Genomic DNA, 27,313 nt, shown 5'->3' on the forward strand with positions numbered 1-27,313 from the left:
TCATGGTCTCAATCCCACAAGTACTCACATTAAGCAAAGATGAGCACTACATCTACCAAGGTTTTGTGTCTTTGGTAGCCTTGAGTTTATAATGGGTAATAGTAGATGAGTTCACTTATCCCCACTTGGCTCATTCCCCTTTATTGCTTAGGAGCAGACCCTCTAAAGGATGCTGGACTAAACAAATTAGATCCACTCTTGTGGGTCAAGATTTCTTCATGAGGGTGAAGAGAATACTCTCCTATCCCAATTGTTTCCCCCAAACATGCCAAAAAAGTTCAATTAACCCTCTTGCTTTTGAAATCTAAAGATGGGTCAAAATTTTTGATTCACCACAAGGGTGAAGAGCATGCTTTTATACCGCTGAGAGACCACAATCACAAGTCTTATGTGTCTATGAAAAATAAATAATTAGTAAGATTTTCACACACAAAATAAGGGAAATACAAGCACCTATTTGGTTTTTATGCTTTTAGGAAGCTCTAAAAACAATCATTAGTAGTCTTTTTGCATTTGAATCTTTGACATGCATTCTTTTAAGAAAAATTTTCAAGCCTTTAGGGAAAAACCTACAAGCACAACCGTTAGTCCAACTAGAGTTAGTCCCAAAAATAATATGAAAATCTGCAATAAGACCTCTGTTAGACTCTAATGAACTTGGAAAACCCAACAAAAAGACTGCTACATACCAAAAAAATTGATCAAAGAACCCAAACAACAACTAGTTTCAGGTTGGGCATTATTTTTTGTTGACAAAGTATCATATGATACTTTTTAATATAGTGGTATAATACTTCTGTCTCGTGTGATATTTTTCCCTATAGCCATGTGATAAAACTATCGATACCAATATGATATAATTCCGTATGGGTGCATGATACTTTTACTAGAAAAGTATTGCACGATAGTACTAAGAAATTCACGATCGTAAAAAATAAAAAGATCAGACAACAAGCATAAAATGTAGAAAAAAGATGCAGAGTAGGAGCAAAACAAGAATGTTCTACCCCATGGTGGATACCAAAAATGAACATTAGAAATATGCACCACTCTAAACCCTTCTATCTAGGTTATTCCATGAATTGGAATGATTGAACGTTGTGTTAGAGCTCCCTATGCATGGAGTGCAAAGGAGTGTTTTTGAGTAAATGAATAGCTCTCAACTAAGCCTCAGAAACACAACACTTGCTAGTAAGGCTTGCAATGGGTTTATGATATAATGATATGCACAATGCAACTAGACTAATCAAAATGAGAGTGTTACAACAACCATTATAGTTAAGTTAGGTGATTTAAACTGTTGAAAAATGAATTAAACTACTATGCACATGACTCTAAGCTAATATGAGAGTGGTGGTGAGAGAATTAGAGAAGAAATGAGAAGTTCTCCACAAAGCTCCAAGAAATCTATCAAGAAACCTGCAACATAACAATACTCAAGATGATGGATCCTTTGAGAAGGAGAGAGCTCTCTCTTTTAAAGTTAGATGAACGGTTGAGATCAAGATCAAGGAAGTGGATAATCAAGGGAGGGGGTTGACTTTTGGCATGATCCATGTGTAAGAACCAATGAAAAGGAGTTGACTTTTCATGTGAGAAAAAAGACTTTTATTTTATTTTGAAAATAAGAAGATGACTTTATGCATGCACATTGAGTGGATTAGGAGAATGGGGTCTTTTATTTAATTAAAAGGGGACATGTTATTTTAATCAAATATGAACTTAGAATAATATAGTCAAACTGTAGGTTAAAATCAAACTAATTGAGTTTTAGCAAATTTTCTTTGAGAAATGATTAATTAATTTAACCAAAATGCTGAGAAGGGGGCTAATAGTCTAGATGACCATTTTTAGGTGATTACATGGATAATTACATGTACAAAATCTCATAAAAGAATATACAAGTACAAAAGGTACATACTTATCCACTACACACGTCATAGGGTATGAAATGCTAAAATTATATACATCATCTTGTAGGAATAGAGTGTGAACATACAACATAATCAGTAAGTAGAAAGAATGGAACATTTGCATCAATGATATATTTAGTATCGTTGTCCAATTGTTAGATCTCAATGGTAAAGAATCAATACCTCTCGGCCTCGTGGAACCCAAGTGGCCCCACTCCCATTGTGCTGAGGAGAAAATCTCAAGTCCCAAATAGATATAAATCTATGTCACAACAAGAAATGAAGTCCCAAGAACTTGAAAGAAATCTATGGTAAAGTTATTAAGTACACAAGGTAACATACAATCCTAGAGTCAACAAGGTACATAGGAAACCTAATATGCATACAAGAAAGTTTCATCAAATGAGCCAACTATAAGGTTACCTTGATATTTTCTCAGGTCCTCGGCCTCCTAGTGACTCAATGGGGAATCAATATCCTTTCATACAGGCAAGGCATACTCATGAGGCAAGTTGCAACCAAGCATCCTCTCTACTCCCATCCTAGTCTGTACTAGCACTTGAGGTATGGGTGAGGTATCAAACTAACACCTTGTTAATTCATTTTAACCCCATTAATGAGAATGCTATCTCTTATTAATACAACTTACAATGAATTACCTAGGTAGTCTCTTTAGGGCTCTGACCCCAATTGCAAGCCACTTCCCAACATACACATAGATGACCTGTCCTATGCTCAAAGAAATGCATCTCATAAAATCACTAGTCACATCAATTCTATATAAGCTGTTAGGATAAACCACAGACAGAAATAAAAAACTACATGCAAATATAACCAATAATAGATCACACAGAAATGAACACAAGGCACCAAGATTTAACGTGGTTCACCCAATCCCTAGGCTACGTCCACCAGATAACAAGTCTGATCTTATTACAATCCAATGATTACAACCTGATTACAGTCCGTAATCCCTTATAGCTCAATACTACCGTAAGAAGCAATTTCACATCACAACATAATGAAAATACCCAACCCTAAACCCTTTTATACAAGTATTAAACCACTTTAGGGTTATAACATGTCAGCCATAAATTAGCCATAACTTTAGTGGCGAATCTACGAATGGTGAATCTACGAATAGTACCAATTTTTTTTTTGTTTTTTGGGGCGATGCCTTGAACCCCACTAATTATGGAGTATGTACAGTACTTTCCTTAATAGTCACCACAATCTAATAATCTACCACTTGGGGACTGATCAGGCTCCACACTAAACAACAATCTCCCACTTGGAGACTAATCCTGTAGCAATACCACTACCACATGGGGCTCCCACTAGATCAAACTACCCTAGACTCTACTATTCTTTTATTCATGTTCAGTCTAGAAGAACAACCGAAGCTGAAGAGGAGTTCAACTTCTCCCTTGTTACAACCTTTGTCAACATATCTACTAGATTGTCATTTGTATGTATCTTCTCTAGCTTTAACTGTTCATCCTCTAAAATTGACCGAATGAAATGGTACTGTAACTGTATGTGTTTGGTCTTAGAATGCAGAGATGAATTCTTGGCAAGATGAATGACACTTTGACTATCTATAAACAAATAATTATCTTTTTGAGGATGTCCCAATTCTTCCAAGAAGAACTAAAGCCATATCACCTCCTTGGCTGCCTCTGTAGTGGATAGTGCATTAATCTTTTGTAACCTAGAAACCCAGCTCATGGCTGCCCCACCAACAGTAAAGACATAACCTATAGTACTTCACCTGGTATCAATATCTCTTGCCAAATCTGAGTCAACATAGCCCTGTAAATCAGTAGTAGAGCCCCCAAAGTGTAAACACTTATTGGATGTTCCTCTCAAATATCTGAGAATCCACTTGACAACATTTCAATGCTAAAATCCTGGATGACTCATATACCTGCTAACGACTCCCACTGCATGTGCAATATCTGGCCTAGTGCATACCATAGCATACATCAAGCTTCCTACAAATGAAGCATAGGGTACCTTGGACATCTTATCCTCCTCTTCTTGTGTCTTAGGAAACATCTCCTTAGTCAACTTCAAATGACTAGGTAAATGTGTGTTGACAACTTTAGCATTCTCCATAGAGAAACGTTGTAACACCTTCTCAACATAATCAGCTTGAGATAGCATCAATGTTTTGTTCTTCCTATCTCTGCAAATCTTCATACCAAGGATTTATTTTGCTGCCCCCAAATCCTTCATAGCAAATGCATGTGTTAACTGGCGTTTCAGCCCCTTAAAATGATCCATGTTAGACCCAGCTACAAGCATATCATCAACATATAAACATAAAATAATGTAGCTATCATCATCCAACCTCTTAAAATAAACAAAATAATTTGAATGACACCTATTATAGCCATGCTCATGCATAAACTTGTCAAATTTCAAATACCATTGCCAAGGTGCTTGCTTCAAGCCATATAAAACTTTTCTTCAATTTGCACACTAAATTCTCGTTACCTTTGACCTCAAATCTGTGTGGCTGACTCATATATATTTCTTCATCCAAATCACCATGAAGGAAGGTTGTTTTAACATCTAACTACTCTAAATGCAAATCAAGTAGCCACAAGACTTAAAACAGTATGCATAGAAGTCATTTTAACAATAGGAGAAAATATCTCATCAAAATCAATTCCCTTTTTCTGTGCAAATCCTTTTACAACTAACCTGGCTTTAAATTGTTTCTTACCTCCTTCCTCTTCTTTCAACTTATAAACCCACTTATTCTGTAAAGCCTTTTTACCTACAGGCAACTTGCACAAATCCCATGTCTTATTCTTCAGCAAAGAGTCCATTTCATCTTTCATTGCAGACTCTCACTGAATCTTAGTATCCACTTGCATAGCTTCATCATAACTTTTAGGTTCACCAGCATTAGTAAGTAAAATAGAATACAAAGAGGGAGAAAATCTTTGTGGAGGTCTAATTGGCCTCGTTGACCATCTAACATTCACTGGTGTGTGTGGCATTTGTTGTTGTGGTTGTTGTACATCATGAGGAATGGACGGAACATCAGCTTTTGGAGTATCATCCAGCACTACATAATCATCTTCTTTCTTCTCATGTTGCTACAACAGATCTTTGTACAACATTTTCTCATTAAATATGAAGTCTTGGCTTCTTACAATTTTATGATTTTCAAAATTCCAAAGCCTATAACCAAATACATTAATGCCATATCCAAAAAAGACACATTTCTTTGATTTAGCTTCTAGGTTGGTTCTATTTTCAGAGTCTATATGAGCAAAAGCTTCACAACCGAAGGTCTTGAGAAAAGAATAACTCACCTTCTTACTAGTCCATGCCTCTTCTTGAGTACCACAACCCAAAGGAGTGGAGGGACCTCTATTAATCAAATATACTACAGTATTGATAGCCTCCACCCACATGTGTAAGGACAACCCAACATGCAACCTCATGCTCCTTGCATGCTCCATTATATTCCTTTTCATGCGTTTAGCCACTCCATTTTCATGTAGAGTTCTTGGAACATTTTTCTGTCTACGAATACCATTAGTGGAGCAATAGTATTCAAATTCATGACTGCAATACTCACCACCATTATCAGATTTGAGACATTTTAATTTCTTACCAGTCTCATTTTCAACCAAGCATTTCCATTTCTTAAAAGTTTGAAATACATCAGATTTTTGTCTGAGGAAATAAACCCATACTTTTCTAGTTGCGTCATCAATAAATGTAACTTAATAATGAGAGCCACCAAGGGAAGATCCCTGAGCTGGTCCCCATACATTTGTATGCACAAGCTCTAATTTCTCCTTTTTGTTTTCCTTCCCAGTCTTTACAAAACTCACTCTCTTTTGTTTTCCATACACACAACTTTCACAGAAATCCATATTAACACATTTCAAACCTGGTAAAACTTTCTTTGAATGAAGTACTTTCATACCTTTCTCACTCATGTGCCCAAGTCTGTTGTGCTACAACGTTGTATTAGAATCTACAACAGCTATTTTTTCTCCCTGCTCAACTGCATCAATTGTTCCTTAACATTCATTTTCTCTAAAACAATCAAAATAGAAGGAACAATATGACTTGTACAAAGATATAAGGTGCCTACTTTCACACCTTTTTCTACTACAAGGGAACCTTTTGAAACCTTCCAATTTTTATCATTAAAAGTAACTACACAACCCTCATCATTGAGTTACCCCACTGAAGTTAAATTCTTACTCAGCCTTGGAACATGTCTTACCTCATGTAGTAGCCAATGATTCAAATTTTGCAACTTAATCTTAATTTTTCCCTTTCCAACAATTTGACAGGGTTCATTATCCCCCAAATAAACAAGCCCAAAATCCCCTTAGACATAATCAATGAAATAACCTCTATGAGGTGTAGCATGAAATGAAACACCAGAATCTAAAACCCAAGAATCATCAACACTTTCTAAAGATAGAAGAAAAGCATCCTCTTTGAATTTGTTACTTACCACATTTGCCTCCTTGTCTCTATCTGATTTATCTCCTTCATTTTTCTTTCGATTTGAGAAATATTTCTTTTTGTGTCCTGGTTTCCCACAAAACCAGCAATCATTTGGTCCTCTCGATTGAGACCTCTTCCCCTTTGACTTTCCTGTTGATTTCCCATGATTTCCAGAGCTACTTCCTCTCTCAGTTGTTCTGCCCCTGCTTTGTGCATTCAAAGCACTGCCTGATGTAGATCCACCTGAGGATTTCCTACAAGTTTCCTCACTCAAAACAACACCGATCACATATTCACATTTTAGGGTACTAGTTCCAGGAACAGAATTACTCATAGCTATTACCAAGCCATTCTAGCTTTCAGGCAAAGAACACAAAATCAAGAGAGCTCGAATTTCTTCATCAAAATTGTGTTGGAAATATTCAAGATATAATAGGTTACTAAGAGGGGAGGGCTGAATTAGTAACAATAAAACTTTTAAGTCAATTTAGAATAACCATATACAACATTCACTCATCTAGCCTGCTGCATAAAAGAACTATTAAACATTTAAACCATATATGCATAGCAATTTGGTGACCCATAAACCTTCCAAAATAGAAAGTAAAACTGGGGTGGGGATGATACCCACAAAGCTTTGTTACTGCAGTATGAAGTTGGCCAGTTAAGGCTTACAATGATCACTTCTGGTGATCTGCCCTGTTAGGAGCATAGAGGATTGCTAGATCCACCTTGTTAGAGGATTTACAAACATACTTTACAAGTATGCACTCTGTTAGGAGATTTGAATAAAGACGGTTAAGTCTACCTTGTTAAAGGATTTACAAGAATGATTCACCTGTTAGGATGAACCAACTAATCAACTTACAACTTGACTGGATTCTTTATTGTAGATCACCTTCTGTGATTGATGAAATCATTTCTACTCCTTGTAGACCTTGCTGAGTATTCTTTACCGCTGATGAATTCACATTATCATAATTCCATATATTCCACTTCTCATATCATATCTTATGTCCCCTTTTTTTTGCAATATTCTATATCTTGTATTTCTATTGAATGATTTAATACATTACATATATATACCATTCGAATAATTATTCATGCAAGGTCGGCCAAAAACAAGTAAACAAAATATAACTGAGTCAGCCAAATAGTAAAATAAACTCGGGTTCTTCAGACAGACTTGATGACCTTCTGATATGCGGCATCCACTACATTACTCAGCATCGTCATGCACTCGGTAGAGGTAGGGGCTCGATTCATACTAGTCATACAATGTTGCTTGGAACTCAGTAACCATTGGTGACTTGGTAGATATAGTGTCACTCGGTAGAAACTAACTTCTTCATTAACCTCTTGAGCTCGGTTATCACCGAGTCCTTCCTCACTCGGTTAATACCGAGTGTATCTTCACTTGGTTAACACTAAGTGCATCTTCACTCGGTTAACACTAAGTGCATATTCACTCGGTTAACACTAAGTGCATCTTCACTCAGTTAAAATTGTGTCTTCGACGCTCAGTTTGGACTGTATCTTTGACGCTCAATTTGAACTGTGTCTTCAGTGCTCGGTTTGAATTGTGTCTTTTGTGCTCGGTTTGAACTGTGAGATGAGTGTTGTCACTAATGGAAAATAACTTTATGCCAACAAATTGATACCCACGGAAGATAACTGACTAGTAATAGTATTGAATTCATTTAAATGATCTGCAACAGATCCACCTTCTACCATCTTCATATTAAATAAACGCTTCATGAGAAATACCATGTTTGAAGTAGAGGGCTTTTCATACAGTGTCGCTAGGGTTTTCATCAACTCTTTTGTCATCTTTTCTTTTGTAATATTAAATGCCATCGATGGTGCCATGCATAATCAAATGCTTTTGAGTGCCTTTCTGTCCAAAAGATCACATTCAACATCTGACATAGATCTCTGATTCTTGGCTTTTCCTTCCAACGGCTTCCATAAATCCTTCTTATAAAGATAGTCTTCCATATGCATCTTCCATAACTGGAAGTTTTGCCTATTAAACCTATCAAACCTCAGCTTACCCTCATTTTCCATCGCTCCCACTCAATTGTGAGACTCCCACTTAACCGTGAGACTTTCCTACAGAGGATAACTGAAAGAAAACCTCGCTCTGATACCGCTTGTTAGGATAAACCACAGACAGAAATAAAAATCTACATGCAAATATAACCAATAACAAAAAAATAATAGATCACATAGAAATGAACACAAGGCACCATAATTTAACATGGTTCACCCAATCCCTAGGCTACGTCCACCAAACAGAAAGTCTGATCTTATTACAATCTAGTGATTACAACTTGATTACAGTCCGTAATCCCTTACAACTCAATACCACTGCAAGAAGCAATTTCGCATCTCAACATAATGAAAATACCCAACCCTAAACCCTTTTATACAAGTATTAAATCACTTTAGGGTTATAACATGTCGGCCATAAATTAGACATAACTTTAGTGGCGAATCTACGAATGGCGAATCTACGAGTAGAACGAATTTTTTTTTTCGGGGCGATGCCCCGAACCCCACTAATTATGGAGTATGTACAGTACTTTCCTGATCATTCACCACAATCTAATATAAGAAACTAGAATCACAAATAGACCACAAATCAAAACCCTCATAGGTTACATCAAAAGAATCACAACACATGAGCTTGCACAGAAGTACTGGCTCTCATCACAAAACATAAGAGTTTAGAATATTGGTTGAGAAAGGAACAATCATAAAAAATATCACAGAAAACCATCATACAAAACCACTTCCCAAGCCTCTGGTAAACATTCCTATTTGGCTAAATTATGAGGTTTCCCAAAATCCATCACAAGATCAATACATAACATCTCAACAGAGAATAAAACAAGTGTAGATTTCAGCTATGTAGTTTTGTTATAATTTCATAAAGTTTGATTTTGCATAAAGTTTAAGTTTTTGTTTACCAAAGTTTTTCAGTAGATAACTTTTTCCTAGGTCAGTTCGATCAAAATATAAGTTCCATTTTCATTATTTAAGGATCCATATTTTTCCATAAATACTAGCTATTTATTAGAGAACAATACTGAATACATATGACTAATTACTTAATTTAATAACTATAGATTAATTCATGTTGAAAAAAATTTTAAATTTAACTAAACAAAATTTAAATAGTAATCATAGTTTAAAACATATTGAATTCAATTAATAATCAACTAAATTCAACACTATTAAATTACATTCAAAATTTTAATTAAACTAAACCAAATATAACTATTTTGAATAATATTAAATTCATACATATTAAAAAACACTATTTATTTATAATCAAAATTTTAATTAAAGTAAACTAAATATAACTATCTTGAATAATATTAAATTCACACATACTAGCAAACCCTATTTATTTATTTTTTAACAAAAAAATTTATTTCAAAAACTTCAATAATTAAAAAAATAAAAATAAAAATTTAACAACCCTAAATAGGGGCTAGTTGCCTGTGGAAACCCTTTGGCTTGATGTGGCAACATCAATGTTGCTCGCGACAACTCTAATGGCCATTGGTGGGGGTGGGGGTTGGGACCCCTTGCTCCTAATTGATTTTTTTAAAATATATTATTTTTTTATAAAATGTGTTTTTATTTCAGCAAGCCCTCGTTGTGTGTAATAAGCACAACAAAAATTACCACAACAATATATGTTATTGTTATTGTGGCAATTATATATATATATATATATATACACACACACACACACACACACACACACACACACACATATATAAAACTTTTCCAATATCAATTTAATAGGAAAACTAGTTTTATTCAAACATTTTTTTTTCTTTCCAAGTGAGATCTAGTTATTTTTTTTCTCAAACCCTACTTGTGAAATTATTTTCTAAATTCAATATTTTCTATTGGGTTTTCAGTCTCTAGTTTTCTAAGATGTTTCCAAACCAAGAACAATCAATCCTTCCAATGAGGGTTTCCAATTCTTCTACTAGATTTACAGAAATATAACAATGCAAAAATTTCACAGATCTGCCATAATATTTTGTCATTCTTGTAGGCACAAAAAAGACAAAGGTTTTGAGAGAATTTCAAAAATGGGTTTCTACAAAACCCTACCTCAATCTGATGCTAATCAAACTGTTGAATTCTTGTGCTCACGAAAATTCCTATCTCCAAAAGCCCATAGAGAAATTCCTGCTTGCCAATTCTTAAGTTGCTCCTCTAAACCCGTGTGTGGAGAATGAGCTCAAATTCTTTATTAAAGACCTCTAGTCGTAGTTGGGGTTTCTATTTTCAAAAGACCTGTCACTTTATTAATTTTCTTTTTAGTTTATTTTTAATTAGATCTTTCATGCACACTTAGTGCCTTTCAATATTTTATTTTTATAATTCTTACTTGACTTTAATTTACCAAGATGCTTTGAGAGAAAAATAATACTTAATTCTCATTATTTAAAAAATAACTTTTAAATTTACAAAGGCTAAATTACATAATTATTATTTCGTCAATTTTGGCTTTTTAGACAAATTTAATTGTTATTAATTCCAAAGTTAGACTTTTTACCAAGTCTTTTAATCCAATGCTTTCATTTAATTAATTATCAATTAATTAAATAAAATATGGTAATGATTTATTCCTAAAGTTTTTCATTTAAATTATTAATTTAATTAATTCATTAGGCTGACTAATTACACTTTAAGTCACAAAGTATATTACATACTCAAAAGAAACTCGACAACCAAACAAAACATAAAAAATAAACTTAAGGGTTAAGTAATCAAATTCATGTCACCTTGATGAATTCAGAAGGGTAGAGAAATTGCAATAGGGCATGCTCATCCTTACAATCCAGAGAAGTTGATGCCCGATACTTGCAACCTGCATAAAAGACGAGCATGTACAACACACACACACACACACACACACACACACACACACACACACACACACACACACACACACACACACACACACACACACACACACAAAACATGCAATGATAGGGAGTGATACATCATGTATATCCCAAATAGCAGATGCTTATGACTCCCACCATCAACCACATTAGTCAGGACAAATAGAAAAGTAAAACAAACACACACACCATACACATGCAAGTATGGGGTAAGTATCCATAATGTATATAAAACATCATCATAATCCTAACTGTAATCATTATATAAAAGCATTTAAACATCATCACATGAATAACCACGAATCATAGCAATGCATAAAATATCTCAAATACGAAGTATCTCAACAAATATATAAGAAAATCATGAATATAGTATCAACCCATCTAGGTAACCAAGTACCACTACATCAAATAGCATAACATAAAAATTGGCCTAAAAGTGTTTGACAATATAATTGAAAGCAAAACAGGGTAGGCACTACATTGCTAAATACATTGTTCCTTGATTTGTTGCTATATGTTTATGATTTAGATGTAATTACTTGCACTCACTATACATGCTCCATTTTCAAATATCCTCTCAATCTAGCATTTACTTTATATAAAACCTCGAGTTGGTGATACAAACAAATTGGAATATGTAAACTCATCCTAACTGAAGCTTGTTAAGTCATTGGCATAATGATAAAGTCAATTCTTTTATAGGGGTTGACTTAGGGGAGCTTTTCCTTGGAAAATTTAACAACCATTTAAATGTATTCTTAAATTGAAAACTAGTAAGATTAGATAAATATGACAAAGGAAAAATATGTGAACATTGAAATGATGCACATGCATAGGCTTGGCCTAGAATATGGCACAAATATTGCATATAAGTCAAGGTAAGATAGAAAGTGCTTTGCTTTCAATTTTGAGGTATTCAAATTCTATAATCTTAACTTGAGTTAAATGTCATTGATATGAGATCTAAATGAAATCAACCTTTGTATTTACTTCTCGATTGTGAGCAGTTCATATTGATATTATTACACCCAAAATTGCCCTCTTTGATATTTTGTTTAGTTTGCATATAATTGCATACATTCATTTATTTAGCCGAGATCAAAAGGGTATTCGTACTTTATATATTTAATGAACACTTTCCATCCTTCACCATCTAATAGATTAGCATTTTTCTTTCAAAGTTGCCAAAATTGCATTTTCTAATTGTATAATCTCATTTTGAAACTTGTTAAGATTTGTGCCCTACAATGCTATCTTATTGGTGTAAAATTTTTTAGGTTTTAAGATTCTTTATTAGCATTCCCTTTTGCTTACTCTACCCACCTTTGTATCATTAAGGATTCATTTTCAGGTCTTATATATAATTGGTATCTTTTTATTTTAGAATCTGAGAAAATACAATTTGAGATTTATTTCATATCTTTGTTATATGTCATGGGCTACTTGCAATCCTAATCTTCCATTGAGGAGTGCTTTGTTAAACCATACTCTCCAATCCAATGAGAATTTTCATGGTCATGTTGGTAATAGACTATGACCATAATGCATGTGACGTGAGAGTTTACATAGCGGTTCACTTGTTTTGCTATTATTAAACACCACACATAACTACGTAGTATGATTAATACATTTTCATCAATGAACCACAAAGGTGAAAGGATTTGGGAGATATAAATTCTAATGACTTCATTTACCATTTTGTTTATTGTGTCTACCTTCCCACCCTACCCATATTGATTTATTGTACATTTTATTCTTTCAATACCCGTACTTGTATCCATACAATATCACCTTTCATACTACTATTGTCCCATCACATTGTGTCTTTCCATTTTTCATCTTCCACCTTGTAACTGACCTTCCTCCTAATAATAATTTTCCTAAGACGCCCACATCTCATTTGACTATGTCTATGCATGTAACCACTTGTCCATATGACCCCTACTATTATGTTACCATAGTTCTTGTGTTATACCTACCCACATGTCCACTAGTTTTACATGATCCATTCACATGTCTTTTACTATTCGCTTATCATAATCCATGACTCATACTATGATTCCCTTTGTCCATAAGGTTCTAACCCCTTACCTATATTTCACATGCCCCTTAGAAGATCACTAGAGATGATTGATGTTTTTATTAAGAATGAACTCAACTAAAATAATAAATATTCTATTACATATAATTATCTCAATTGCAACCTTTGGATTTAGAGGTTGGTACTAATTCATTACATGTGGGGTTTATGCCTTTGAAATTTGAATTACACACTGGAAAAGAAAATCCAAGTGCTTATATACACATGTTTATCACCTTGGTTCTAATGGTTGTTCTCTTTCGCTCTTGGTTCCATAAGTTGTTTGATGATCTCACTACATAGTTTTTATAAGATTTTTATGTAAACATGACTTTGAAGATTAATGTGATTGTTGGACTAGATGCACTCAAAAAAACAATAAATACATAAATGAATATGTTACATCTTCATTAATAATAATGTACATTTTGAGTTCTAGTCTGTATGAGCCTATGGTCTATGTTTTGATTTTTTTCTATTCAAACAAATCATACTAATATATGAATTTTTTTGATATTAATATAGGCTTCCTAGTCTAGTTATTTAACTAATGAAAAGAAAAATTGTTGTATTTGGAGCCTTTTCTTCCTATGATTATGACCTCTTATTGGGTGTGTTACAATGATATTATTATAAATGTAGAATTCTAGTTATTGAGTTTTTATATTTCTGTTTGAACTAAAATTTCATAATTATTATATTATATATATATTTTTAATATTCTTTCTTTGAATGAAGTCTGCTTCAAGAGTCTTGGTCAATATTCACTAACAAAAACCATTTAAAAAGGGTTAATCTCAATAGGAAAGTCTTTGGTTGATAAGTAGCTTCCATTTAAAAATAGTTGTAAGAAATGATATTTCATCAAGAATTTATTTATTAAATTTGATATTAACACTAAGGGTTTTAGTTTGATTGGTTTAGAGAAATTGATGAGGGTGGTGACCTGTTCTTTGATTAAACCAGTCTATAGAGCTTAAAATTCTTAGAGGTGCACTGCTAAGTAATGCCCCAAGAAAATTTGATAGAATGGATACCTCTCAAACCTTGATTTTTAAGAGGTATTAGATTAGATTTATACTCCTACATGAATAAAAAAAATCCTATTCTTAATGAGCAACCTAAAAGACAAAAAAAGTTTTTCTAATACAAATGTAGTTCATAAGTAGGAGATATTTTCCTTAGCATGTCAAATTATGATATTGCAATCAAGATTTCAAATTTTTAGTTTTTTTAGTCAAATTCATTGACCCAAATTTATGAGTAGTATCTCACATGGAAAAATCTTTTATACAAATCAATGATCAACTTAACACTCATTGCATATAGGTGATACTAACAATGATGAAGCACTGTGAATTCTTGGAATGTCATTTATCTCAACACTTCTCTAGCATGAGCATCGAAAAATACTAGACTTGAATCTTAAGGGAAAACCCACAGTTAAGTGTGTTGAAGTTATAGTAACGTGATGGATGACCTCTTAATTATTGATGTTTCACCCTTATGGACATCATCTATATTCAATGAGAGGAAATTTTTCCAATTGTTCCCATTAGAGATGGGTTTGTGTGGATGACTACTTATTAAATACAAGTCAATACAATTGAGAAAAAACTACACAATTGAATCTTGATAGTAGTTTCATAATTTGATACCTTGTAGAGGAAATCTCTTACTTATCACTTGATGAGATAAAGTGACTTAATAATGAATGGTTAATAAGCTACAGTACCTTTTATTACTTTTACAAATTAAATATCAAATTAAGTGAGTTTAATTGTTAGAAATGTATAGACTAAATTTTCCACGAGAATGAAGCAAAAATAAGAGGTAAAAAATGAGAAAAGTTTCTTGGAAAATTAAAGGTTGAATTCATCACAAGACAAGTCAAAAATTTAATCTCCATAAAAATATATAATGAAAGTAAAATTATTTTAGTAATAGAGTGGAAGGGTTTTGATCATATTGTTGGTCTCTTAATCATTCCATAAAATACAATGACAATGATCCAATACAATGGAAATGCTGACCTAGATGTCTAGAAATAGCTATATAATGTTAGTACACCATACATGAAATGATGATATATTAACTACAGGACCATAAAGGTCACTCATGAAGCATAATACAAAGATTCCATCAAACAAGTATCCATTTACAGATCCCTATCTCCTAAGCCTAGTGCGAAAGAACAATGAAGTGTCTGGACCAAATTTTTGGTCAAATATTGAAATAAGACCAAGGGAGGAAAATACCATTTATATTATTTTTGAGTCTAGATATGTTTATTATGTTCATTTGAGTGCATTTTTTAATGATAAAAGGCCAATTTGCATTGTAAGACTAATCGGGACCTAGATGGTCAAAATTGGTCAAATGTGATAGACTAGAATGGTAATGGTGTCCTTGAGTTATTTAAGGTATGTCTATGATAAATTTTGATCCAGTAATGTCCATTTAGAGGTTAGAATTACGAGTTGTCAAGAAATTTCAAAGTTGCACAAAAGTTGCTTAAACTTTGTAACATTTGTATAAAAAAATTGTCAAATAGAATGCAATTGAATCAATCAACTTGAGGGTCAGTTGGAAAAAAATGAAATGAATTGTATATGTTTAAATACCCTCCTTTTGGTTTAGGGTAATTATCTGGAGGAGTTTGTATCAAAAATTTGCAACACTACATCATTTCTCAATGTCATTTTTGTGTATTTATTGTTGATCAAATGTTGATATATCATTTTAATATATAGATTTTATCTCTAAGCTAATTGGACATGAAAATATAGCGAATATTATTATTTTTGCACTTGAATTGAGGTTCTCCCATGGAGTATTGAATGAGATCCATGAATTACTTTCAAAATATCATATAAACCCTCCTTACCAAGGGTTTAAGTGAAGATTTGTAAATATTTTCTAATTGCACCATTCAAAAGTTCTCATTCTTAGGATTAAAATGATAATTCGAAGTAGAATCTAATGAATTTGATTCAACAATTGAGCATTACTATGGAAAATTATATAGTAGTATATTATTTCTTTGTAGTTTATTTGGATGAAACACATTATATTGGGCATGTAATGGATGAAGACCCTTAATGAGTCCACACATATATTTAATAGGATAAATTTATCCTTCAAGGTGAACATAAAAATAGCTGATGTTGAGGGGGATGTCACATAGTGGCCTGAAAGAAACCTTGTCATGACAAATGAAATCAATCTTTAGACATAACGATGTTGACTAGGTGGCACATTATCTCGTCTGAATGGAACCTATTCTTGGGGAAAAAAATATTGCCAAGATGTAGAGCTAAAGGTGGTAATGGATGAATATGGTTTGGTATTTATTGATATTCCATCTGGTATACACCACATCGAGGGTTTGAGAACACCATTGAGTTGAAAGAAGGGGCCAAACCTATTATCACCATACCAACATCTTAAGAAGTTCAAGGATGAAATAGAGAAGATAATCTAGGAAATCATTAAAAAAGGATAGATTAGGCTGAACCCTAGTCCAAATGCATCTTTGGTAGTGTTAGTAAAGATGGATGGACACCTCAGGATGTGTGTTGACTAATATTAATTGAACAAAAAATAAATAAAAAATAGATACCCATCCCTAGGATCAATGAGTCATTTAATGAATTGCATGGTGTAGTCCATTTCTTTAAAATAGATATCTTCTTTGGCTACCATTAGATCTGCATAAGGGAACATTATATGGAGAAGACATGCTTTCATTTCTATTATGGACACTATGAGTTTTCGATCATGCTATTTGGGTTGGTTAATGTTCAAACCACCTTCTAGTCCTACATGAGTTACATCTTCTAAAAGAAACCATGTAAATTTTTGTTGGTTTATTTTACTTGACAACATTCTCATCTACAACAAGACCTAGATGAATATGTGAAACATTTAGATGAAGTATTGGGGACCATGGAGTCACAATCATCATTTTTAAGAGGTCCAAATATGACTTTGAGATGACCAAGATATTATAGATGGGTCATGTCATCGATACTTTAGGGGTACAAGTTCACCAAGAGAATATTCATACAAATATGGACTTGCCACCTCCCCAAATTCTCTTTGAGTTGCATGGATCCTTCAAATTATGCAAAAATTAAAAATGTTTTTTGAATGGATTTTCAAATCTGGGAGGATTATTGAAAGAGCTAATAAATAAGTTATCTTTCCATTGGAATTATTTGGCACACAAAACTTTGACAAGTTTAAGATAGTCATGACTACTTGTCTAATTCTAGCACTACTAGATGTCACTTACCCCTTCATCCTAGAGTGTGATGCATCAAGAGAAGGAATTTGAGTGTTGTTAATGCAAGAACACCACCCCATCATGTTCAAGAGTTGAAAGATCTTGGGATTAGAGTAATTATACTCCTTTCATAAAAATACAGTCTTACTATTATGCACACACTAGCAAGGGCATGGCAGTACTGTGTAGGAGGAGAAAATGTTGATCAGATAGAGCTCAGTATTTTGAGATGTTTCTTAGAGAAGAAAGATTTGAATATGAGACAAAAAAATTGGTGAGAAAAATCCAAGCATATGATTTCAATCTTGAGTATGTGAAAGGAAAGAATAATGTGGTAATTGATGTGGTGTCAAGAATACTCAACAACTATTCTAATGTAACACAAGGTAGGTTGCTAACACTTAGTCCTAACTCTCATAGTACTTTCTTAGGCCTATGCTCAACCTAATAGGGTTTTTTTCTCAACCCCAACCAATAGAGGATATTTATTAGATCCTCCCACAAACTCCTACCAAGGTAACATCAATGAATTGCTCGCATGCTCCTTTTCAAGGTACTCTTCCTGGGCACCTCCATACACCATTTTGCAACCAAATGAATTATAAATAATTTTTAATGGGATGAGGGTTTCCACAAGTCATATTTGACCTTCCCTAGACTCCTAGTATCCTTCTTTGCAAGGTTTTAATACCCATTTGTTTCCAAGACCAAAACTGTCCAAAATAGACCTAGTTGATTAGGCCTCCTAGTTAGGCAAAACAAGAAATATCTCAAAAATTCCCTTAGCAAGGTGGAAATTTTTTTGATTTTTGAGTATTTTTTTGGAAGACCTCAAGGATTTTCAAGGTTTTATGTTCTCAAGGTGTCCATATAGAAAAAAGAAAGAATTTAGCCTTAATACAAGGGTTTCAAGCAAAAAATGCAGCATCACCTAGGGCCTCTTCACAAGGGTAGAAAATTTGATCTTGGAAACTTATTCTTTGGAAAAAAGCTTCATTTCTTGTCCCTCTACCTTCTCCAAGTCTTTTTTTAAGTATCAAAAACATATGAATCTTCATGCTCCTTCTTTTAGCACTGTGATTCCCTAGCGAAGTGCACAAAACTTTCCTAGGGCATCTTTGGAAAAATAGAAAAATTCATTTTTAGGGCTCAAGCTTTATAAAAAATTATATAAATGATTTCCTCTGTCATTTCCCTCATTTCCATAATGATTCCATGGTGGGAACTCATGGGAGAGTCATTTTTGTGTGGGCTGCTTGGGTAGGACCAACAAATAGGGTGTTTCCAAAATAATTTTGAAAACCTTCAAAAATGATCACTTGAAAGGAAACTTACTGAAGAAAAAAGTACTGTAATATGATTAGCTAATTGAATCTAAAGTTACAACCATCAATCAACTGGTTTGAAATTGCATTGCAAAAACTAAAAACTTTAAAGGGAAAAATGCTCAAAAATCTTTGTATTCAAATGCAATATATCTTCTTCATTTTGATCTTGATCTTTTCAAGTCTTATGAGGCCTCCCAAGGTGTTGGGTCAGTTACACCAACCGTTTTCCTTCTTTTCCATGCCATTTCAAGAAAAATGAAAAAATTATTGTCAAGCAACTTTGACAATTTTTACATTTTTGACTCCTATACCCTTGAAACATTTTTGGATGGATATAAATAGGTCCAATAGAGTTTAATAGGCACACCTTAGCCTCCTTGAAACCAAAGTACTCATTTTTGCCTTCTAGACCCCGCCTGACAACTTTTTGCAACTTAGGAACTTTTTACAATTTTTGACAATAATTGATCAACTTTACATTGTAAGAGTTCCAAGCACTTGGAAAAGATGGAAAATCACTAATTAGCACTTAGTTGAGTCATATTCCATTTCCCAATGACTTGTATGGACTTTGACTCACTTTGACCACGTAGTGTCCACCTAGAATTTATTAGCACACCTAGACAAGGCTTAGCCAAACCAACTTGGCCTAATCACACCAAAAAAAAACAATGACTTGGCTAGAGTCACAAAAAGATCAAAAAAAAAAAAAAAAAAAAACACAAACCAAACCAAAAAGAAGGGTTTAGGTGCCTACACCATATTCTGTATCACAAATTTCAACCATTTGGAAGATACATTTTTTTGTTGAATACTCCAAGGATATATTCATGTTATGGGTGATATGGTCAAGTGTAGGATGATAGGTACAAGGTGGTTGATGAAACTATATATTTACTACAAGATCATAATCATGTAATAAACTATTTACTACAAGGTCATAATCCAACATGGACAAAAGAAATAAAATAAATTTATGACTCTCCTTTAGCCAACAACCATGATAGATAAATAAGTATAGATAAATTCAACAAAGGTTCTCTTGGAGTAGACTTAAGAATTATGTACTTCAATACATGAATGAATGCTCCACTTGCTAGTAAAACAAATCCGAGCATACTTTACCTATGATACTACTTCACCTGCTATTAATACCTAACCAAAAGTGAGAAAGCATCATGATAGAATTTATTACAACGCTTCCAAAAATAAAAGGGAAACTTTTAATCCTAGTATTGGTAGATAAACTAGCCAAATATGTACACTTATTTTCTATTTCAATAGGATATCAAGTATCCCAATTGGTCAAGTTTCTTTTCCAAGAGGTTTTCTTCTTACATGGTCTTCCATAGAACATAGTCAATGACAAGGACAATTGTTTCATAAGAATATTTTAGATGGACTTATTTTGGTTGGAAGGAAAAGAGTTTCCTCTAAGTATTAGTTGTCACCCACAAAAAAATGGTTACACAAAGATAATGAATAAGTGGTTGGAGGGTTATCTCAGGAGCTACATTTTAGTAGTACAATAGAAGGTGTGGGTCCATTAATTTCATTTAGGAGAGCACATTTATAACACTACCTGTAACATGTCAATAGTTATGAAACCCCTCAAGGTAATCTATGGATACAAGAATTTTCCATTTGTAGACATGTCATTGGGTGATGATATTGTATTGAGAGCCAAGGACTAAATGGAGGAAAGTTTGGACATCTTGAAATTTCTTAAAGACAATATGCAAAGGGATCATAACTAGTAGAAGATGTATACAAACCCACAAAGGTTTAGGTGGAGTTTTGATGTATGTTGTGTACAAAGGAGAGAGGGTTATATGAGGTATGCCAAATGAAGAAAATCTCTAGGTCACATAAGCAAAGATAAAGTCTATCATACTAGCATAGGAACGTTAGATAATCAAACTTTATGGCCTCCTTTCAATTATCCTAGAAAGATGAAATGACAATTCTATAAGTTTATCCTCTAAAAAATATAGACATCTTCAAAATTAAATTAAAAAAAAAAACTACTCAAAAAATACCAAACACATATGTAGGTTTAATATAGCTTGTTGTTTAGGAATAGAACATGGATACTCTGGTTTAAAGAAGGATCAAGTTGATAGAATATATAGTCCACTAATATAACTAAGAGGTGGCGGGAGGAGGGGGGGGGGGGGGGAGGGGGGTGGGTGGGTGGGTGTGAAACCACAACAATATACTCATACATAATAACATTGGATATGTTAACTAGGGAAACCTTTGATCAGAGGGAAAACCTCAGTGGGGATGGTACTTATAAGATGATGTACTAATATAAATATTCCTTAGAGAATGGGCCTTGTTAAGAGTATATGAATACATTCAGTACATATGAGTCCCTGTTAGGAGACTTTGAATCCTTGTTAGGAGATTCCAACCCTATTAGGATTTGTGGCAACCCTATTAGGAGTTGTGGAAGACAGCTAGACCCATTCAAGGGCAAGACCAATGAACCCACTGTCCAAATGATCTCTGTATTATTCCTTGCAAAATAATAGAATGATACTATATTGTTCCTTCCTCTTTCTTTGTCCTATCAACCAAACCTCTACTTCTTCTAATCTTGTAACCAGATCACAAATATTGCATCCAATAATCCGTTGGATTGCTTACACACATTCATTAAGCACTATGATCATTTTTCACACTTAGCACTTCATAAAATGATCACTATAGTTGAACACTCATTACAATCAAGGAAAAAATCTTTCCTTTATACCATATCTCATAATAATTCCTTGAGTTAGCCTTGAGTCTTTCCCAATTAATTATAATAAGATAATTAATTAATTACAACTACAATAACACTATCAACTCATAGTCTATACAAAACTTCACACATGCAATACTAGGGCCCAAGCACTTCCTAACATCATCATTTGAATGTCCTCTATCATTGCCTAACTAGACATCTCTTCATTATATCTTAGATGTAAGATAGCCAACAAACATCAGGAACTACTTTTCCAATACTCTATCTTTGAATTTCTCTCTGTAAACCAAATACAACTTTTGTACATCTTTGACTTCAACTCCATGCACTTGACCACATCATTAGGACACTATACTAAAAATGTCCATAACTGTGCATCACCAGACAATCAAACCATTGTTCATACCATCAAGATATCTACCTTTTACTCAATTAGTCTTTATAGAAATTGTGCTATGTCAACATCAATGACAAACACAGTCATGAATGCAACATGTCAATACTCCCTAATGCTCAGGATACTCCCCAAAGTACTATTATCAACATTTATGCTAACAATATCCCCATTTAGCATTAATATAGACATAGATGAAAAAATATCTAAGTTACAAGAATATCAAACAATGTTATATTGGTGCTGCTGACCAGCATCAGTTGTCCACACACTAAAAAGAATATCAAACATAATAGATGCACATAGATGCATACTCCTTCTTAGACATCAATTGTTTGCTTCACATTGAATAATTCACAATACATTGCATCCATATTTCTACTTACATGAATCTTTCCAAATCTCTCTAAAGAGATATCTCTTCCCCATAATTTAGGAAATGCTTCCCCCATACCTTAGGAGATGTGTTTTTAATGCATATTTTCCCCCATTAACATTAATGTCAAGGACCTCAATCTCGATGTTATAACATACCAATTGTTAAATACCAATTTCCAATATGTTGCACCATGTTGTCAACCATATTGAATGTCCAAAGACACTATTCAATACCAAATACCAAGAGTCCTTAGTGACTCAGATCATCACAAATACTACCCCCTCTGGGAAGCATTAGCATTTAGTCTAGGCTATCAATACTTCTCTGTATTGCTAAACTAATACACTCTTTGCATCATCTACTTAGAAGTAGGTAGGGGCATAACCTCAAGTATACCTTTCAAGTACTCAAATGTGTCTTTAGGCAAAGGCTTCATAAAGATATCTACAATCTGATCTTTAGTACTCAAATACTCTAATATGATCTCCTTTTTTGTTGTTTTCTCTCTTAGCACATGATACTTAATAGATATATTCTTAGTCTTAGAATGCAATATAGGATCCTTAGACATACTCACTGTACTTGTCTTATCATAGTAAATGATAACAGGTTCTTCAAACTCAATTCTAATATCCTTCATCATCTACTTCATCCACGTAACTTGATTACAATTATTTGATGCTGTAACATATTCTGCCTCTACAATACTCTATGAAATATAATCTTGCTTCTTTCTTAACCAAGAAACCAATATTCCTCAAAGAAAGAATGCTCCACCACTGGTGATATTTTTTTTATCCATACTACCTACCCAATCCGCATTAGTATATGCACATAGAGTGAAATCACTTGATTTTTCATACCAAATTCCATAGTTAGATGTGCCTTTCAAATATCTTTAGATATTCTTTTCATTGCTACAAAATGATATTCATTAGGATCATCTTGAAATATAGCTGAAATCCCAACTACATTTTCTATATCTAGTTTGGTGTGAGTTAGATATTGCAAACCTCCAATCACAGATCTGCACTTCTTTTGCTCTACTGCAGGTGTCTCATCTTTGCTGGATAACTTGTGACCAGTTATCATAGGTGTACCAACCAATTTACAACTTTCCAAACCAAACCTTTTCAACAAATCTTTCAAGTACTTAGCTCGTGAAATAAAATAACCATCATTGTTTTGTACAATCTACAATCTTAGGAAAAACTTCATTTCTTCTATCATGATCATTTCAAACTCATTCTTCATTTCTTCTGCAAACTTATCACTTGCTTCATCATTACCTCCAAAAATGATGTCATCCAAAAATAATCAACAAACCATTTTAAACTTCTTTCAAATATAAGTGACTGTCTGCCATACCTTTAGCAAAACAAGGCTTTTCCAACTAACTGTCTAACCTTGCATACCAGGTTCTAGGTGCTCGCTTCAGACCATATAAATATTTCTTTAGTTTTCATACCATGTCTTTATCTTTTGATAAAGAAAAACCTTTAGGCTACTCAATATATACCTCTTCTTCAAGTTCTCGATTCAAAAAGGTTGATTTAACATCCATCTAATAAACCTTGAACTTCTTATTCACTGCATAAACTAGGAACATCCTTACTGCTTCCATTTTGGCTACAAGTGTGTATATTTCCTCATAGTGTATTCCTTCTTGCTGTGAATATCACTTGCATACAAGTCTAGCCTTGTTCCTCACAACTTATCCTTTCTCATTCATCTTGTTTCTGTTGACATTAAGGTCAATTTGTCTATAAGTAATTCAACACTTAGTTAATTGGTTACATCGCTACCAAGATCTAAAATTAATACCAAGCTTATCATTTAGTTTTTACTGTTAACCAAGGAATTTAGTTGTTCTCAAGAAAAGTATCTAGAACAAAATGTTTACCAAGCTCTACAGTGTCTACCAAGTTCACATTGTTAATAATGTGAATCTAGTGTTGACGAAGTAATGCATTTTCAACCAAGTGATTCACCAAATCACATAGTGCTGAATGAGTTCAAGCTACTTGGAAGTGATTAATATGGATTGAGCTTCAAGTTCAAATGAGTGCCAAAGATTGCTGAGAGTTGATAGTGTTTTCCATGTATCAGAATATCACCAAATTTGTCTTTAAAATTTGAGTTACAATAGTTGGGCCAACTTTGTGAATTATGTTGAAATTGGTATTGTAGCCAACTCTAGAAAGTTATGATTTGGATTGGTATATATGTAATACATTGTATCATATATAAGTATGAATGTGAAGAGTATATGATGAGCATAAGTGTAAATTGAAGAAGGCTTCAAGCAATATAAGGGAAAATAATGAATTATCTATCATAGTCAGGTGATCATTGCAATACAAGGAATCTCAACCAACAAATCAGAATTTTAGATCAAAGATCAACAACTGGTTCATCCTAACAAGTTCATTAGTAATATCTTTTAATAGGGTAGACTTAATAGTCTTTGCTAAATCTCCTAACTGAATGCATACTTCATTGTATGCTTGTAAATCCTTTAACAAGGTGGACCTCATAGTCCTTATTGCTCCTAATAAGGAAGATCACCAGAAGTGGTCAATTGTAAGCCTTAATAGGTTAACTTTATAATGAAGTACTAAATCTTGTGGGTATCATCTCCACCCTAGTTTTAGTTAATATTTGGAAGCTTTCTAGGTCACCAAATCTTGTGTCAAAGTGTTATGAATGTTTTAAAGCTTTCATTCTTTCATGCTTGCAATTAGATTAGAATATTATATGAAGGATTAATTGGTGAAGGAAGAAATTTTTTTATTGGTTCATGATTCAACCCTCTCCTTTTAATAACTTTTCCTACCTTATATTTTCTATAATTGGTATCAGAGCTTTCGGTTCTCACATCAAAAATTTAGCAGCTTGAGAAAAGATCAGAGGCAATAAAGGTATATAGGCTAGATAAGGCTATTGACAATGAAAAGTTGGATCTAGAATTGGCCATTGTACAACTCAAGAAAGAAAAGGAGTGACTCTCTCAATCATTGAAAATAATGAAAGATCTTGTAGTGAAAATGAATGACAATCTCTACACTAAATAAAAAATTGAAGACATATATCTAGAAAGAAATTAAGATGAAGTTGATGCAACGATCAAATACCTATTAGAAAATAATTCCAATCTTCAAGAAGTCAGAGAGCTGAAAAGAGAACAAGAAATCAAATCAGTTAGATTATGTGAAGTCATGGAAGAAAAAACCAAAGCCAAAGAAGAGATATAAAAAAGAATAATGAAATTTAACAACTATCCTGTCAGCAAACAAATTTTATTGATCAACTTACCAGTGCAAATGATGAGATTATGAATCTAAGATTAGAGAATGAAAGACTGCAGAATGATCTCAACATTGAAAATAAAACTAATGAAAGAATAATGAAATCTCTAGAAAGAATGAATCAATTAAATGATATAAGTTAGTGTAGACACAAAGGAAAAGGTGGAATAGTATACATTGAAGAAGGTGAATCATCTTAGTAAGGATCTTAAAAGAATAAAAGGCCTACTTGCAATCATTGTGGTAAGATAAGTCATACATCAAACAAATGCTAAAGTAATGATAATGAAAAGTTCAATAAAAAGTGTTACAATTGCAATAAGCATGGTCATAGAGAAAGTGAATGCATAGAGAAACCTAAGTTTGAAGGTAAACGTCACAATTGCAAGAAACAAAGACACAAATATTCAAAGTGCATAACCAAGCAGTGGAACCTAAAAGAACAAATTGTGAAAGCAATATTTGGATGAGATTACAATACATGGTGTAGATGTCACTACTATGGTGAATTTTGGCACATTGGAGTAAACTGTGTGAAAAATCACATGAGAAAAAAAGGATACTACAAAAAGATGTTTTATTTGTACAAAAATTGGACATCTTGCCAAGAATTGTATGAATACAGGTAGAATTGAAGATGAAAAGAAAGCCAAAGATAAACATATTAGGAAACAAATGAGGTAGAAATAATCTCTAGAGAATGCAAGCCAAAATCATGAAGTAACTGACACTAAAGTCAATGAGTTAGGTGGCTCGATCATTTCAACTTAATTACTTATGGAGATAACTGAAACTGTTATTTAGAAAAAGTCATCCAACATCAATTGTAGTCAGCAAGAAGGATCCAAATTAACATTCAAGATACATAGGGATCACTAAGCATGATGGAAAGTAGAAGACCTAGTTTGGCTCACAAGACCTTATCAAGCAATTTCAGGTTGCATATAAACAGAGTTGGTAGTTCGTACTGAGTGATGATGATTCTACTGAGATGTAGATGGGTAAGTGCACCATGTTATGGTGGCAAAAACATGACACACAAAATGATTTTTTTTGAATTCTAAAAGTGCGCATGCATTTTGGCTTGGGGTCTAGGCTTGTGGAGTCCAAGCCAAAGCGTGTGTGCACTATAGCACGTGCACACTTTTTAAAATCCAAAATTTTTATATATGGGCTACAAACCCATGGCCCATTTCATTTATTTTTGTTGTTGCATTCTTTCTCCTGAGTAGTGGGCATGTAGGTTAGAAAAATTGAAGAATTTTCTCACCCGCCTCCTTAAAATGCCTCCTCGTCATCGAAGATCAAGATCAAGATCATGTAGTATGTTTTCTACTCTTATTTTTGCATTGTTTTGTAAGTTTTTACATTGTTTTGTAGGTTTTTTCAGTTTTGCTTTTAAATTTATTTATTTATTTAGAATGCAATTGGTTTCTTATTAGG

This window comes from Cupressus sempervirens, chromosome 8 (assembly GCF_028749045.1).
Source record: "Cupressus sempervirens isolate cs-2001-9-10 chromosome 8, ASM2874904v1, whole genome shotgun sequence".
In the NCBI taxonomy this organism is placed as follows: Eukaryota; Viridiplantae; Streptophyta; class Pinopsida; order Cupressales; family Cupressaceae; genus Cupressus; species Cupressus sempervirens.